Genomic DNA, 16,016 nt, shown 5'->3' on the forward strand with positions numbered 1-16,016 from the left:
AACCTTTTTCATAGTGAAAACCAAAATTACGTGGAGAGTAATTTTGGGAGTAGAGTAGGTGTGGCTATTTTTAAAGCACCAAACCACTATAATCCTTTGTGTTATGTGGTGAATACCTTTACTTTTTTATGTAGTAAATGGTTGTATTTAATTTCAAGTTGAGTGGTGAATGTTATAATATTTTATTTTTATTTACTCTTGCAATTTTGATGTTTTGATTTTAAAGAAATTCATAAAATAAGGTTGTCCTACCTAAACCTTTAGGTGAAAGTTGTCCTACGAATTATTTGGAATCAACGTTTCAATACTTAAGCAATTGATATATCTGATTTATTTACATATTCAGCACAATTTCTATTATTTGGCATAATCCTATTCACCCTCTCTCTAGGACATCTTAAGCTCTCATTTTCACATCTCATCTTCCATTTCTCCAAATAAGAATACTACCCCCTCAACCACTTATAAACCATAACTTTTCTTCCACTCTTTCCAATGTGGAACTAAAGAAAACACACTTTTCTTTTGAATTTTCAAAATCATTTTGGAGGAAAAATGAAAATTTTCAAAATATTTTATTTATTTTTTAAACCAAAATTTCAACAATTATGACAAAAATTATCGATGGGATCATAACTCTGTAATTTACGTTGATCCATAAATCTTAGATGTGAGACTCGTATTCCGAAAGATTGTCCATACACCTAGTTTTTGGTATCGACACATTTCAGATAGACCAGATCTATGAGTTCCGATTGGACGATCTGGTTTAGTATCTTAACGATTCGAGACCTATACCCAAACGACCACACGAATACTATGATTCTAACGCAGCGCGGCACGCCCCATTTCGACAACCGGATCAAAAGATGTGCGCCTCATTAGAATCAACACATGGTACACATAGCACATGTTCGCACACGTAATATGGGGTATACTTAGTATAAAAATATCTGGAATAGTAAAATGTCGCTTTAAAAAAAAAACGCATTTACGCGTTAACCCATACTGAGCCATTCATCTCCCACAACTTTTCGTCCCTCTTTTTAATGACAGCCATGCCATCCTCGTGCATTTAAACCACCCCTGTCCATCTCACCGTCTCTATTACATGAAAGAAATCAATGTGAGGAAAAAAAAAATACGGAGAAAAAAAAGAAGATAGAGTTTAATAAGAGATTAAAGGAGGTTATGGAGAAGGATATACGATCTCAACTGTTCATGTACACCCCTTCTCTAATTCAACCGTCGAGGTGAGTGCACCGGTCGTTTACCCATTGTCTTTATGCCAATCCTATTAAATGGACTCCATCTTGACGTATATGTTGATATCCATGTCATTTTTCGTTTTGTCCACAAGTGGAACCCATTCGCTACTAATATGTGGTCTACCTTGATATGTGTATGACTTGTATATATGGGTCCCGTAGTGGCAGAAGCTCATTCGATGGCTGAAATTTCATATTTTCTTTGCCCTATGGCTTTATCTTTTCTTGGGTTTGATGGATATGCAAAGCTCAGTGGACCCACCATGAGTTGGCCAACCATATGTACCGATTCGAACACCTGTGTGGAACTTCACTTATGCGTTTACGATATAAACAAAATGAAGAATCAGCGTCAAAGAAAAATAACCTGTTTACATCAACACGTATGAATGGTTTTTCCCTCCTAGTGCCCACTTGAAGCATGTGATTAATCCATGCGGTCCAACCTTTTTGTTACATTATTTTAAGGTGGAGTTTCAAAGATGAGGTAAATTCATATTGCAAGGGGCTACACTACAAAAACACCATTGAACTAGCATTTATTGCCACCTAACCTGCTCATCAAGTTATGCAGACCTGGACATTGCAAAAATACAAACAATAGGTGGTCCATCTTGTATGATCCAGGCCGTTCAACTAATTCTCTTTACTATTTTAGGCCTTTAAGCCAAAAACGAAGAAAGTCCATATCTAAGGTGGGCCACACAGCTGGGAACAATAATGACAGTAATAACCACCGTTAAAACCTCCCGATGTCACTTTCGAACGTCCGTCACTTTCTTGGGAAAACACCACTTCCAGTTTGATCCAAAATTTCCGTGGGCTTGACATTTAGTGCCCACTTTAATGTATCCACACCGCCCATCTATTTTTCCATATTATTTTAGGGCTAGGATTCGAAAATCAGCCAGATCTAGATCTCATGTGGGCCACACCACGCAAGTCAATGGAAACAGCGACGTCTACCATTGGAACCTTCACGATCTTTATTTTCCATATAAACCTACGGTTCCCATGGGTCTTTATGCTTGCCATGGGCTGGCCAACCTAATGTACATACCAGATTATGCACATGTGGACCTCACCTGCATATTTAAAATAAAAAAATAAAAATAAAAAGAAGAGTCAGGGTGGCCCCACTCGTGGGACCCACCTTGGTGGGTATGGTATATCCACACCGTCCACCTGTTTTACCTGATTATTTTATGCCACGGGCCTGAAAATGAAGCATACCCGAATTTCAGATGTACCACACCACCCGAAACAGTGTGTTAAACGTCCATTGTTGAAACTTTTGGATGTGGGGCTGAGATCCTACTCGTGGGACCTACCATGACGTATGTGTCTCATCCACGCTATCCATCTATTTCACCATATCATTTTAGGACCAGGGCCCAAATTTAAGGCGGAACCTAATCTCAGGTGGTCCACGGTTACGGAAAATAATGCTGATTAACGCCCATAGTTGAAAACCTTCCTGGAGCCAGTGAGGGCGGAAGCCTTTCCTGGGAACGAGCAGGTCCCACTCGTAGGACCCACTTTGATGTATGTGCTTAATCTACACCGTTTACCTATTTTGGGAGATCATTTTTGCTCGTGAGGCCCGAGATGAGGCAGATCCAGATCTCAGGTGGGCCACACCAAAAGGGACGTCTACCCTTAAATCCTTCCTTATGCAAATGATGTGTGTGTATATATATATGTATATAGGTTCTATACGGTCGAGCTGTGTGGGCCCCACCATGATGTATGTCGAACATCCACCCCATCAGTCAGATGCACCATTCCATAGTGGGCCTGGGGCTTAAAAATCAAGTCAATATGTTACTTGTGTCGGCCACACCACGTACAAAAGTTGAGAGGGCTTACCCTCCATTAAAACATTCATAATCATTTTTTGGACCCATCGAGATGTGGTTCACAAATCCAGCCCATCCATTATGTGTGTCCCACTTGGATGAGGGGTCAGACCAAGTTTAAGACGCATTAAGATTTCAGGTGGGCCCCACCAAGTGCTTTTATATGTTTTAGGCATGTCTTGACATGATTTTAGATGGTATGGCCCACCTGAGTTCCATATACGGCTGATTTTTGGAATATCCCATAATTTAGAGGGGACTCATCAAATTCACGGTGTTGATGTTTGACATACATCATGATAGGGCCCACACAGTTCGACCTCATGGGGAGTTCCCACGAGCACCATACTCCACCCCCCCCCTCGCGTGTGTGTATCATAGGTATGCTTCCGTGTGTTTGTGTGTGTATCATGCGTATGCTTTATACATGCTAATATAATATTATATATACTATATGTTGATGCAATTTTCCAGTAGACCCTTCACATAGAAAGTAGACAAGGAAGGCCTTAGCTTTCGCAGGGGACCCTCCGATGCCAAGGTCAAGGATTCGAGTCTTTGTAGAAAAGGTCTTAGTTGAAAGGATTATCAATGCGTACCTTTCACTATTAGAGGATTCCCTTTTTATAGTAGAGGGAAGATCACACCGTGGAACAATCTTTTCTAATTGACAGGTACATGTTATAGTTGAATTAGAACTCCTAATGTGTCGGAGATCTTCCCAAGATCCTTAGGATTATGAACTTATCCCCCCGGGATCCTCGGAGAGAACTTTGAGTCGTTTCTTTAGATAAGGTTGGACGTCAGTTGGAAGCCGGTAAACTTGTCCGACCTACAAATAAGGTCAGATGACAGAGGTAATGGTGCCTTATAGATACGCTAGCCAAGCTATCAGAAAGTCGGCGTTGTTTCGATGATAAAATCGACAAAGCATGCTTGTGATGACCTTGTGATCACTAACTTCAGTAGCCTTTAGCTTCTTCGCATTCGCGGGGCTTAATAGCTCTACTAAGTTATTCCTTAATAGAGTCCGTTGAAGGTCATGCTGACCTATTATGATCCCGACTTTGACCTTGATTATAAGTTGAATGGTTTGGCTCTTTCATCACCATCAGCCAATTGGGTCGTGCTGGCTGTTGGCCCGACGTTCTCTTATGGATCGGCCCATTTTTCCATAATAATAAGCTCCCCTGCTTTCGAGTCAATAGCACAGACTTGGAAAGTAGGTCAAATGTTCCCAGGTCAGACTACTCAGTCATAAATGCAAAGTATGGTAGCCAACATGGGAGTCGAGACGTGTCAGTAATCATGTACAATGCGGTCGTGGTGGCGTGTTGTGGTTTGAGGCCACGTGACCTATCAGGATGCCTTTTTGGTACCAGACCAATAAAGAAGTGACATGTGGTCATTTCTCTGTAACGGAGTCGGATGACGAGAAGAGTCGTGCCATGTGTCGAGACAGGGTAGTTGAGGGGGCGTTTGTATGACAACATATTAATGAGGGCATTAATGCCCATCTACGTGTCTTCCCTATATAAGGGAAACCCTAACAAAAGGGGCCAACTCATTTGCCTTTCTTCCCTTTTGTCGTTTCCTACTTCCAGTGCACAGTAGCTTTGGAGAAGCAATTTACGGCGATTCGCTAATACACAGTGCACTGGCTTTGCTACAATCCGGTGAGCTCCGCAGTCCATTACTCTCCCTCCCTTTCTTCTTCTTTCTCTTTTGTTCATTTTAGGCATTTTTAGGTCTGCTGCCATGCCAAAAATGCCTAGTTCTTAGGAGGGGGCCTTCGGCGCTGACAGTGGGGCAAGCGAGCTCCATCCAATGTCTAACACGCGTCCCCGTTGATGGCAATGAGTGACGTTGCATGCATCATAGGTGTTACAGAGGTCTCCGGCAAAACATCCGGCAGAGGCTGCGGAAGACCAATCTGAAAAGGAAGGATTGGTCGGATCTTTTGATGATGGGGGCGAGGAAATAGACAAGGGCCCCGTGGAATCAATCCTCGGAGAAGTCGACCTGGTGAGGATCAGGATGAGATACCACAAACCCAATTCTGTAGTTCTCCGAGTTCCCTCACTAGGCGAGCTTCCGAACAATCCTTTCGAGGGGGAGGTAGCTATCTTCCAGGTCGCTCTTCAATGTGGCCTAAGGCTTCCCCTCTAGAGAATCGTGAGATAAGTGCTTGCGCACCTGAAGATGGCTCCGAGGCAGCTGATTCCAAATGCATGGAGGGCGTTAGTCGGCTTCTATGTCCTCTGGTTCGAGCTTAACTAGCTCGAGTTCACTGTAGAGGAAATTCTTAACTTGTACTAAGTGAAGATCAACCCTCTCCACAACGGCTAGTACTATTTCTCTTCCCAAAGGGGGACCGGGAAGGGCATGGTAGCAGACGTCTCGACCTTGAACAAAAATTGGAAGAACCAATGGTTTTGGGCTTCGGGGAGTTGGGAAGTAAAAGGATCAATCCCAAGCCGTGCTTGGGTCCCCAATGCTTTCACAGTACTAGGTTGGCGAGCCAATGCTTTCACGGTACTTAGTTTTTTTTTTTTTTTTTTTGGTTTTTAGCTTGGTTTCAATGTTCTGACTTGTTTGAGCATGATCCCTCTTCTTTTTGCAGATCTCCCTAAACCTCGCCCTGAGCTCAGCGTTGAATCTCGTGCTTGGATTGTAGAGGTAAGGTTGGCGAGTGTCAAAGAGAGATCGTGGAGAAAGGTCCTTCAACCCAAGCTTTTACTTAAGTCGAGCCTTGATTCCAAGCTAACTAGTATTACTTCGGGATGACCTTAGTACTTAGAAGATTAGCTAACTTCTTTGTTGCTCTGACTGTTATAGAAATGCCCGAAGCTCGGCCCGCCATTAAGCCTTCTTCGAAGCACAAGGCTCCCATCCCTGGGGAATATGCTCTGGCGTCGAAGAAGGCTAAGTCGAAGACCAAAATGAAAGCGACCTCCAAGAGCCAAGGGAAGGTTGGCCCCTTAGCCCCTATGATTGTGGAGGTCGAGGATGGGGCGACAACCTCAGAGTCTATCCCTGCTACTGCTGAGGCGGCGATCGAGATGACCTCTCCTGAAGAGGCTTGTCCTTCCGTGATGACCTCACTAGAAGAGGTTCGTCCTGTCGAGGCCCCAGGCGGCACCGGGCCTTCCATTGGACCCTCGGTGCCTTAGGTGGAGGAGGGGCAACGTCCTTCTAGGACAATGCGAGAGACTATAGAGGACCTCTTGCCTTGGGTAGAGCGATATATACCCATTGTCGAATTCCTCGCCATGTTAGACTCCTCACCAGACGCGATCCTTGCGTCGGTGACGAGGAGCTTTTTTGGGGTGAGTTAATCCTCTAAGCACTTGTTGTTTTCTCTTTTTATGATCAACTTCCAACATCTTCCCTTGCTCCTTTGGTAGTTCACCCGTTGCCTACTGAGGGTACACCGCGATATCGTATGCTTGCGGATGGAGGTGAGGGAAACTGAGAATAAGCTTCAACAGAAAGGAGTTGAAGCCGAACAACTCCATACCAAGGCCAATGAGTCTTGTTTGGCGGCCGAGCAAGTTCGCTCTGTCTTGGAGGCTCGAGTCCAAAAATTGATGGTTGAGTTAGAGATAACCAAACAACTTCTCATGGAAAGGGAGGCCCAATGGAAGGCTGATATGGTCGGGCTTCAGCGATCCAAGGATGAAAAGCTTAAAAATGCCCAGTTCGCATTTCCTTAGCTTGGGTAGCCACTATCGAAGAGTTCAAATCTTCTAAGGAGTACTTAGAAGATAGGGGCGCTTTGTACAATGCAACATTCGTAGAGAGCCTTAAAGAGGTCAAGGGGATATATCCCCAGTCTAGACCTATCAACTTTTGAAGATGCTAGCTCTAAGTCTGAGGCCTTGGTTAAGGATCCCCCGAAGCTTGAGCACTAGCTCGTTTGTCCATATATTTTTTGTTTTGTTTTTTGAATTCTGATGTAATGCACCCCTTGGGGCGTCATTAATACAATTCAAACTTTTCTTTTAGCGCAGTATTCACATGTTGAATTTTTCTAAGTAGAGAGTCGGATTCTGATAAGAGGGTCGGTCCGTTCATATGTCACGCCCCAAACCCGGAAATCGGATTCACAGGAACCCTGATCGCCGAATCCGGTGCCGACAACCTCCGTAGTACCCCATTCTCAGCTCCTAGCACCCATATGCCAGGTTTCGATCCTGGGATCCTACAATGAGGATTTTTCAACGTACATTTATCTCGTAATAAGCATAACCACAGGTATACCCAAATCACAAAGGTAACATCATCATCACATATCCACTAATATAAACTTTGAATACAATGTTGAAAGGGAAATACATATGTCAAAATAAAATCAAAGCTCCAGAAGACAGCTGCTCGCTTCATGCTCAACGCCGATGCGACCTAACATCACCTGCACGCATTTATCGTGCATAAGCTTATAGAGAGCTTAGAGGGTGGTGTAAGTGTGTGCACAAGGTAAGTGCCAAGTATTCAATACAATGCCATAATCATACAATACCAGAAATACTGGTAATCCATAAATCGAACAATATCGGAATAAGAAGAAATACTGACAAGATCATAAATTATTAGAATAAGAAGAAATACTGATAAGATCATAAATCATACGATAACAGATTAAGCGGAAATACTGACAAGTCCATGAGTCATACAATATCAGAGTACGCAATACAGATCAGCTATGTAAATGAGGAGTCATAGAGAGCCAATTATCAAATGCCAAGGATGCAATGCAATATATACTTCCCGATGAGTTCACAAATACGTCAACCATATCTAGACCATATAAATGCAAAACACAATAACCCAAAGTGCCATATGACCTTATCAAGGTGGTTTCCACCTATCAAACAGATGGACAGCATGGAATGAAATATGTTTATCATGGCAGGCCCACCATCCCATGCTGGACGGTGCGGCAGATATATCACCAAGGTGGGCCCCACGTCCAGGGATGGACGATGTGGATATAATAAATACATCAAGGCGTGGCCCACGGTACCACTGGATGGTGCGAATACACTAAATACATCAAGGTGTGGCATATGGCACCACTGGACGGTGTGGGAGAAGCACGTACATCACGGTGGTGTCCCACCGTCCCACATCTACATGGACGGAGTGGTTATAAAATAAATACGTCAAGGTGGGTCCCATGGGGATGGTGTGGATCTACACACATCTCAAGGTGGGCCCCACCCTCACATGTGCAGCAAGTGTGGGGTGGGTCCATCCCAAAAAGGGATGGCAACATGGTTGAAACACATATATTATGGTGGTGTCCATTGATCTGAATAGATGGACGGCTGGGATGAAACACTTACATCACAAGTGGGCTCCTCACGTGTGGACACGCCACATACATCATGGTGGTCCACAGCAATTGCTGACGTTAAGCAGCTACAGCCTCTGGTGGGAGGTGCTCCAGCCAATCCACTTCACACAGCAGGTGGGTTCCCGAGTGGGGCCCACCATAATATACATACATATATATATATATATATATATATATATCATACTATATATATAATATATATTATTATTATAATATAATCCATCGTCCAACAGATTGATGGTCTAGATGAAACATATGCCCATGGTCAGACCCCATGGCCTGACGTAAATACAACAGCTATGGACTAGTGTGCTGGCCCACACCGTTCAACAGATGAACGGTTACATAAAATACATGTGCCATGTGGGCCATTTGGAAGGCAGGGATAAAACCCATACGTCTTTGGGGGGGGGGGGGGGGGGGGGGGGCACCCACTGTTTGGACGGTGCAGGATGTGAAACACATACATAATGGCGCCACCATCCACTGCTGGACGGTGTTCATATAAAATATACATCATGGTAGGGTACACATGAGTGAACGGTGTGGGTAAAACACTTTCAACAGTGGGTCCCATGTGGGGCCCACTATAACGTTTATTTTCCATCCCATCTGTAGATAAGGTCACAGGGACCTGGACTAAGAGGAAAAAAAACAAATTTCATATGGGTCCAAAACTTCTATGGCCCAAAAAAAAAGGTTTCAATGGTAGACGTTCAGCCCCTGCTGCTTTGAGGTGTGGTCCACCTGAGACCCATGAGTGGCTGATTTTTGGGGACAGCCCACATATAAAGGGGCCCCATCAAATGCATGGTGTTGATGTTCAACACGCATCAAGGTGGGGCCTGTAGTGGGGCCACGGTCCCTACCTGGCTTACAATCAGTATGAGCTGCAGCGCAGGACGCCAGCAGCCAGGGGCGTCAGCCCCCTTGGCTATATAAATTCCATTTTTTTTTGTTTTCTTATAGTTTTTCATAGGTGGGGCCCATATCAAGACAATCCACTCCATTTACTGGATTTTATGGCTCATGGTACACCCAACGAGCCCAATATTGGATGTTTTCGATGCACAGGAACATCACGGCAAATCCTAATAATTTTTAACTATTAAAATGATGTTCTAGATGGTGTGGCCTATTAGAGTTTTGGATCAGCTTCATTCTTCGGCTCAATGCCTAAAATGGACAGGAAAATAGGGTGGACGGTATGGATTAATTACATGCATCATGAGTGGGGTCTACTATGGGTCCCACACTTCTCCCTTCTACTAGGAGCACGCTGGGGCGCTGCAGCCCTGGACGCTGGCAACAACGTCCTTAGCCTCCTTTTTTTTTTTCTTTTTTTTTTTTTTTTTTTTTTAAAAAAAAAAAAACAGGGGGTTTGCACCACCCCTCATGCTGTAGTGGGGTTTCACCTCCTATGTGGGCCCATTTGATGGATTGTATGGATGGTCCACTGGATAGCGTGGATATAATACATACCACAAGGTGGGCCGTCTTACAAGGGGGAGAGAGAGAGAGAGAGAGAGAGAGAGAGAGAGAGAGGTTATGGGAGGGGCCTCGCCACTATAGGCCCTCCCCATATAATACATACATCAAGATGGGTCCCACCAAATGCGGGCCCTTAAATCACAAAATAAATATCACCCATCTTTGATCTCTTCTTCCTTCTTCCGCCAAAGCGTTCCATAGCTCCAAATAATGTGATCTGACAGTCGAGATGAGGCTTGGAGGGTGGGATTGGGTGGTAGGAAGGTGAGCCACACATGGCTTTCTCCTCTCCCTTGGACGTGGGTTGCTCTCATGGAGCTTAGGAGAAAAAATGAGAGAGAGAGAGAGAAAGAGAGGTGATGTGAGTGATGGAGTGATGGGGAGAGGGATGGGTGAAGTGATGTAAGAGTTGACTTTGGGGTGGGTAGTTGTACTTAGGGATGGGTGTGAGTGATGAGAGTGATGTGTATTTGAATGAATGATTGATGGGATTGATGTGATGAATTCTCTCGGGATTTACAACATGCGACGTTTTCCTTGAACTGAACATGGGCCCACATCTCCTAGCCCGGGTATCACCTTAGTGCCTGAGACGCGGCATCGGAACTGCGGTGACACCGCGGTCGTTAGGGTACAAGTCTCAGGTTGAGCCGATTCTGGAATATGGGACACGACACGAGGTTGTACACAACTGCCGATAACAGATAGCGGGTTACCGAAATTTGACCGGAAGGACCGCGAAAGCTTACGGAGCAGTACGGGCTAGGATACGGGTCTTACATCATACCTCGGTCGTAATAGTTGTCGGAAATCTGCTCCTTCTTTTAGGATCTGACCAGTCGATTAGGGTCTTTTCACCCTTATAGTAGGTAGAACCCTCAGTAGTATTCTACTTATTATGCATGTGAGTGCCAGTAGCATAGAACCCAACCTCCTCTTAGGGGGTCGGTACATTGATGAGGGTTGTTCCTCCCAGTCGTCTTGGGAAGCCCTCTGTAGATTTTTTAGCGAACGATCATTTATAGGCATGGAAGTAGGAAATAAACTGCAGGATTGTTTTAACAAGAAACGAAAGATATTGGATTTGGAGATTATCTTATTTAATAATAAAAAAGAAAAGATAAAGTGAACAATCATTACATTGTATTTTATTTATTATGAATTCGTTTACATCCTCTTTATCCCTTGATTCTAAGATAAAGTGTATATAATTACAAAGTATAGGCATTAAATGAGTTTAAATATTAATTCCGGTAGCATTCCGACTTGCAATCTATTCATTCCTAGCAAGAGAAGTGTTGTGCGGACTTTAACATCCTTCATTCTCTTTTTTAATTCACATAAAATAGGGATTTCTTGTGTAATAATACTGAATTGTAGAGGACACTTGTCACTGAACTATAGGGATCTGGAAATTCAACAGCATATACACCTTTTGTATCATTCCATATGCAATAGCATGCTGTTGTGTGGGTCCATGCAACAACATACTGTTGTGGTCTTACACAATGGAAAAAAAATCCTTTCTTCTTTCTTTTCCTTCTTCTCCTCCAAGGTACCTGTCGGAGGAATTCTGAGGTCTTCTTCTTCTTCTTCTCAAGAGCTCTAATCTCTTGTTGTGTTCAAATGAGAGAGGGAGGGGTATTTATAGGCCTCTACACGTGTGAAAATTCGATCTCTATGCCATGGGACCCACCTTGCACAACATCTGAACCTTTTAAGTCTTCGTTATCAAAATAATGTTGTGCGAACCTGTAATGACTCGGAAAATTTTGTGCCAAGATCCGAGTACTACCTCTATTTTTCCTTAGTAGTTAATTAGGGTAATTAGCGCTAAACTCGATTGCTTGTGAAATTCGCATCAATCACTTTAAATTTGATCTGCATGTCTCAAAATCTGTAGAATAGTTAGCGCTAAGTTACTCTGAAATCTGGGATTCATTGCTAAATCCAGTTGCTCTTGGAAATTTTTGGAAGTTCTGGATTGGACCTGGACCGCGCGTCGAAAGTCCGATAGCGATGATCTTAGGCTGTTTTGGTCACCATGTTGGACTTGGCCATCACCTCAAAAATCAAGTCCAGATGATGTTCGGGGTCGATTTATCTGAGTCCGGAGTGAAGAGTGTGAGAACGGTGAGAAATTAAATAAGATTTTATGAAATCTGAGTCGTGTCGCTTGCACGACGATTTTAAGCAATCTGACCGTTGGATTCTGACCCAATTTCACCCTCTGATCAGGAAAGATGGCCCAGGCATGTCCTTGTGCTTGTGGACCTGATCGAGTTTCGGTGACCGTTGAATTGAGTGTGGTCCGCCACGGCTGATCTGAAGATCCGGTCGGTACGAAAACTCAGCCTGACCAAGATCCATGGTCAGTGAGCTTAAGTCCGACCTTTCGTAGAAAAAGGCCCACCGGAAGTGCTCCGTTGGATCGAGAGAAGCCTGTTTTGGTTATAACCTAAGTATACCTTGGCCCTGGGGTTATTTTCATCAATGTTAGGCCTATATATAGGCCTTAAAACCCTAGCTCTCTTTTCCATACGAATTTCCTAACCCTAGCCAAGAAAGAGAGAGGAAAAGAGAGAGAAAGTGAGAAAGAAGTTGGTGAATCATCTTAGATTCTTTCCTATTCTCCTTCATCCTTAAACCACCACTTTTGAATCATTATTCCGGCGATTCTAAGTTCATCCTTGGGTAAGTTAACCTAACCCTAATCTGTGTTAGAGCTTAGAATAGTCGTTGTGTTGTTGTAGCTCATTTCTATTCTTGCTTTAGGTTATCTTGTCGCCGTTGACGAAGACATATCGTCTGAATCAGTTCGGTGTTCTATTTCTGGTTAAAGGTGCGGACTTTAATCGTATAGGTTATGGTTTTCAAGGCTTTTAATGCCAGCTAATGGTTTATTCTTGTTATGGATGAGATTTCACATGCCAAATGTTATGTTTATGTTGCGTTCCTGATATGCATGTGATATATTGAGATTTGTGTATTCTATGTATATGTAGGAAGTACCGTATACGTATAAAATATGCACATGTGTTTGCCATGATTATTTATCGTGTATTTATGATAATTGTATGTGGGTCAACTCCTTAGCAAAAGGAATTGTCCAGATGTGTGTATTCCAACATACGTCATGTATGTTGACCTATGTATTCTAAGTGTTTGTAGAAATGTCTGAATGATTTATAGTGTAATATATCAACCTAGTATGGGCGTTGAGAAGCGATTCTCAATTCTCTCATTAGTGTGTATGATTTCCTTCATGCAAGTTACATTCCTTGTTGTTTAACTTCCAATATTACTTGTGTGTAAATCCATGTTAAGTTGATATTCTTCAAATACTCATATGCTACATGGTTGAAATTGTTGTTCCATTACTGTTCTAAATTCATTATGAATATCTGTTGTAGTGGAATGTGTTTGGGACTATGAATAGTCCAGGAAATCGGTAATCAGCCTTGAGATTCTGGCTGAGGCTGCTTTCGCCACAAAAGACGTGTTTTGACGAACCCGAGTCGTATTAGAGTTGTTGGCAGTGGTTCTGCCGCACGGAGTGTTTGCGCACTCTATGTCATTCAACCCAACGTGCGCTCGTGCTAGTCGAGTTCGTCAAGTAACCCGATTGTCCGATGTATGTTCACCATGTATGGATGCTATTGTTTGAATCTAGGATACCAAACTTACCAGTGCAAATCCTGTAAACCGTTGTACCTTGATCTGCTAAGACTCATGAGCCGGACATGGTGGTATGGGACACCGTGGTCGAGCTGTCGGCCTATGCTGGGGTGACGAGCCTCCCCGTAGTGACCAGTGAGCAACTAAACTCGTGAGCCGATTATGGTGGTATGAGACACTATATTCGTGCTATCGGCCTACATTGATTGGTGACGAGCCCTTTGTAGTGACCTCGAGCATGCCTGGTTACCGCATTGATGTGACGAGCCTTAGTGTAGTAACGAAGGTATGATAGGCGTGCATTGATTGGTGACGAGCCCTTTGCAACGACCTAAAACCATATGATCGTATGAGATGATCTAGGACTGACGACCCTAGAATGGATCACTGTTTGGATGGTGATACGAGGAAGGTATCTTAGCTTCCCAATCCTGCTGTATGAAAAGGACTAATAACAACTTGGTAATCATGTTCATGCACCGCATTTGCATGTGCTTTGTAGACGTGGCGCACTTTGAGGCGATGTCATGCGTAACGTAAGATGAAGACGCTGAGGGTGTACGCGCGGGGGCACGCATCATTCTACATACATCCTTGCATTAACAAGAGTACTTAGGACATGTTTGATTATTCTGCTTTATCATTACTACTTGATTGAATTGATAACATGTTAACCTTTGCTTTATTGTTCCACTGAGTTGATCACTCACTCCCATGTTCTGGGGCGGTGTTTAAACACCCACCAGACTCTGTCTTAGCTGCAGATGTTGATGAGACCTCTTAGGCAGAGCCAGAGATTGAGGATGATGAGGTTGCTTTCTCTTTTATGCAGTTTTCACAGTGAGCCTTGTTCTGATGCGCGGGATGCTGGGATTTCTTTTGGGATTAAATGATATAATTTGATACTTATAATTTTGATAGTAACACTTGTAATGTGACCTGGTATGTATATGTATTTCAGGGATGTGCACATGTACACTTATATTTCTTTAAGTCTTCCGCTTGCGTTCTTCACTTATCCCTGAATTATGTTTGCAGTTTGGCTTAATCTATTCCATGTTTTATGCACTCATACAGACAACATACATCCATCATTCAATATGTTGCATAAGTGATGTTTTGAAACTCGGGAGCTGAGTTATGCTCGACCCTCAAATTTCAGGGCGTTACAGAACCCGAACAACCATCATTAGTGTTGCGCGGACCTGCGCAACCAACATCCTTTGCACAGTCTCACGTAATACAAGTATTTCATCAAATTTTCTTCTAACTTAATTTTCTTCATAGTTCTTTGATTCGTCATTATTTTTATGCCCCAATAAATGCCCCCTTGATCCTTTGTTTGTTCTTCTCCTTTAGAATAAAGAAATAAGATCAACCTTCATCATTCTCATATGTTGTTGCGCAGGCCTGCGCAACGTTAATCGGGTCCCGCACATGTTGTAATCGGGTCTGACTCCCTATAAATACAAGACTTAACCTTCTTCTTTTCATTTCCACTTTCCGGCCTAGACTCTTTGCCAAAAGACTTTCCTCCCGCGCAACGAACTTTCATTGCGCGTAATCACTGCACAAAAGATTTCTCTTGCGCGCTGCATATTTTTCCACACAACATCATTTTCCTTTGCACGCTTCCGCGTAACCAATCCGCTTTGTGCATAAGAACCCTTTATAGAAAAAATCTTCTAAGTACTGAACTTTTGAGAATTCTCCTTGATCTTTGAAATTTTTTCTACGTCTCGGGACTTCTCTTCTTGTTTCTTAAAAAAAAAAAAAAAAACTCTTATCCCAAGTTCTTGAGACTTGTTCACCCTAAATGGCTCGAACTAAATGAACATTTTGTTTGATAGAACCACCTACTGTGCAACCTTCCCATCCTGAGCTGTCGAACCCATCATCTTCTTCACAAATACCTGAGTCTTCCCTCTCTCCACAACCAGAACAACCGAAGAAAAAGTGATTTAAAGTCACTAATAAGCGCCTTGCATATATCAAGGAACTTGTCCTCCCAATCTTTGACTTTACTAACTGCATTAAAGCATTATCCACTCCTATTCGCAATGCAATCATAATAGGAGAAGTAGAGAGACCACCTCTTCATGGCCGTGACATTGACTGAGAAGAATAGCTAAGGTCAACAACTCACCTCTAGACAGATAGTCAGAGACCACCTATAAGGGAAGATACTCTACCTCCTTCTTTGTCGAAAAGGAAACGATGATGTAATAAGGCTGAAGAATTCCAAGAGAAAATAAAGGAGCACAACAAGAAGAAGCTCCAAAATTCTTGGGAGATGATATGGTTTAAACAGGGCATTATGAAATTTAAAAGCCCGTTCAAAGAACGGATGGTCATCATCCC

Source organism: Magnolia sinica, chromosome 7 (genome assembly GCF_029962835.1).
Source record: "Magnolia sinica isolate HGM2019 chromosome 7, MsV1, whole genome shotgun sequence".
NCBI classification, from domain to species: domain Eukaryota; kingdom Viridiplantae; phylum Streptophyta; class Magnoliopsida; order Magnoliales; family Magnoliaceae; genus Magnolia; species Magnolia sinica.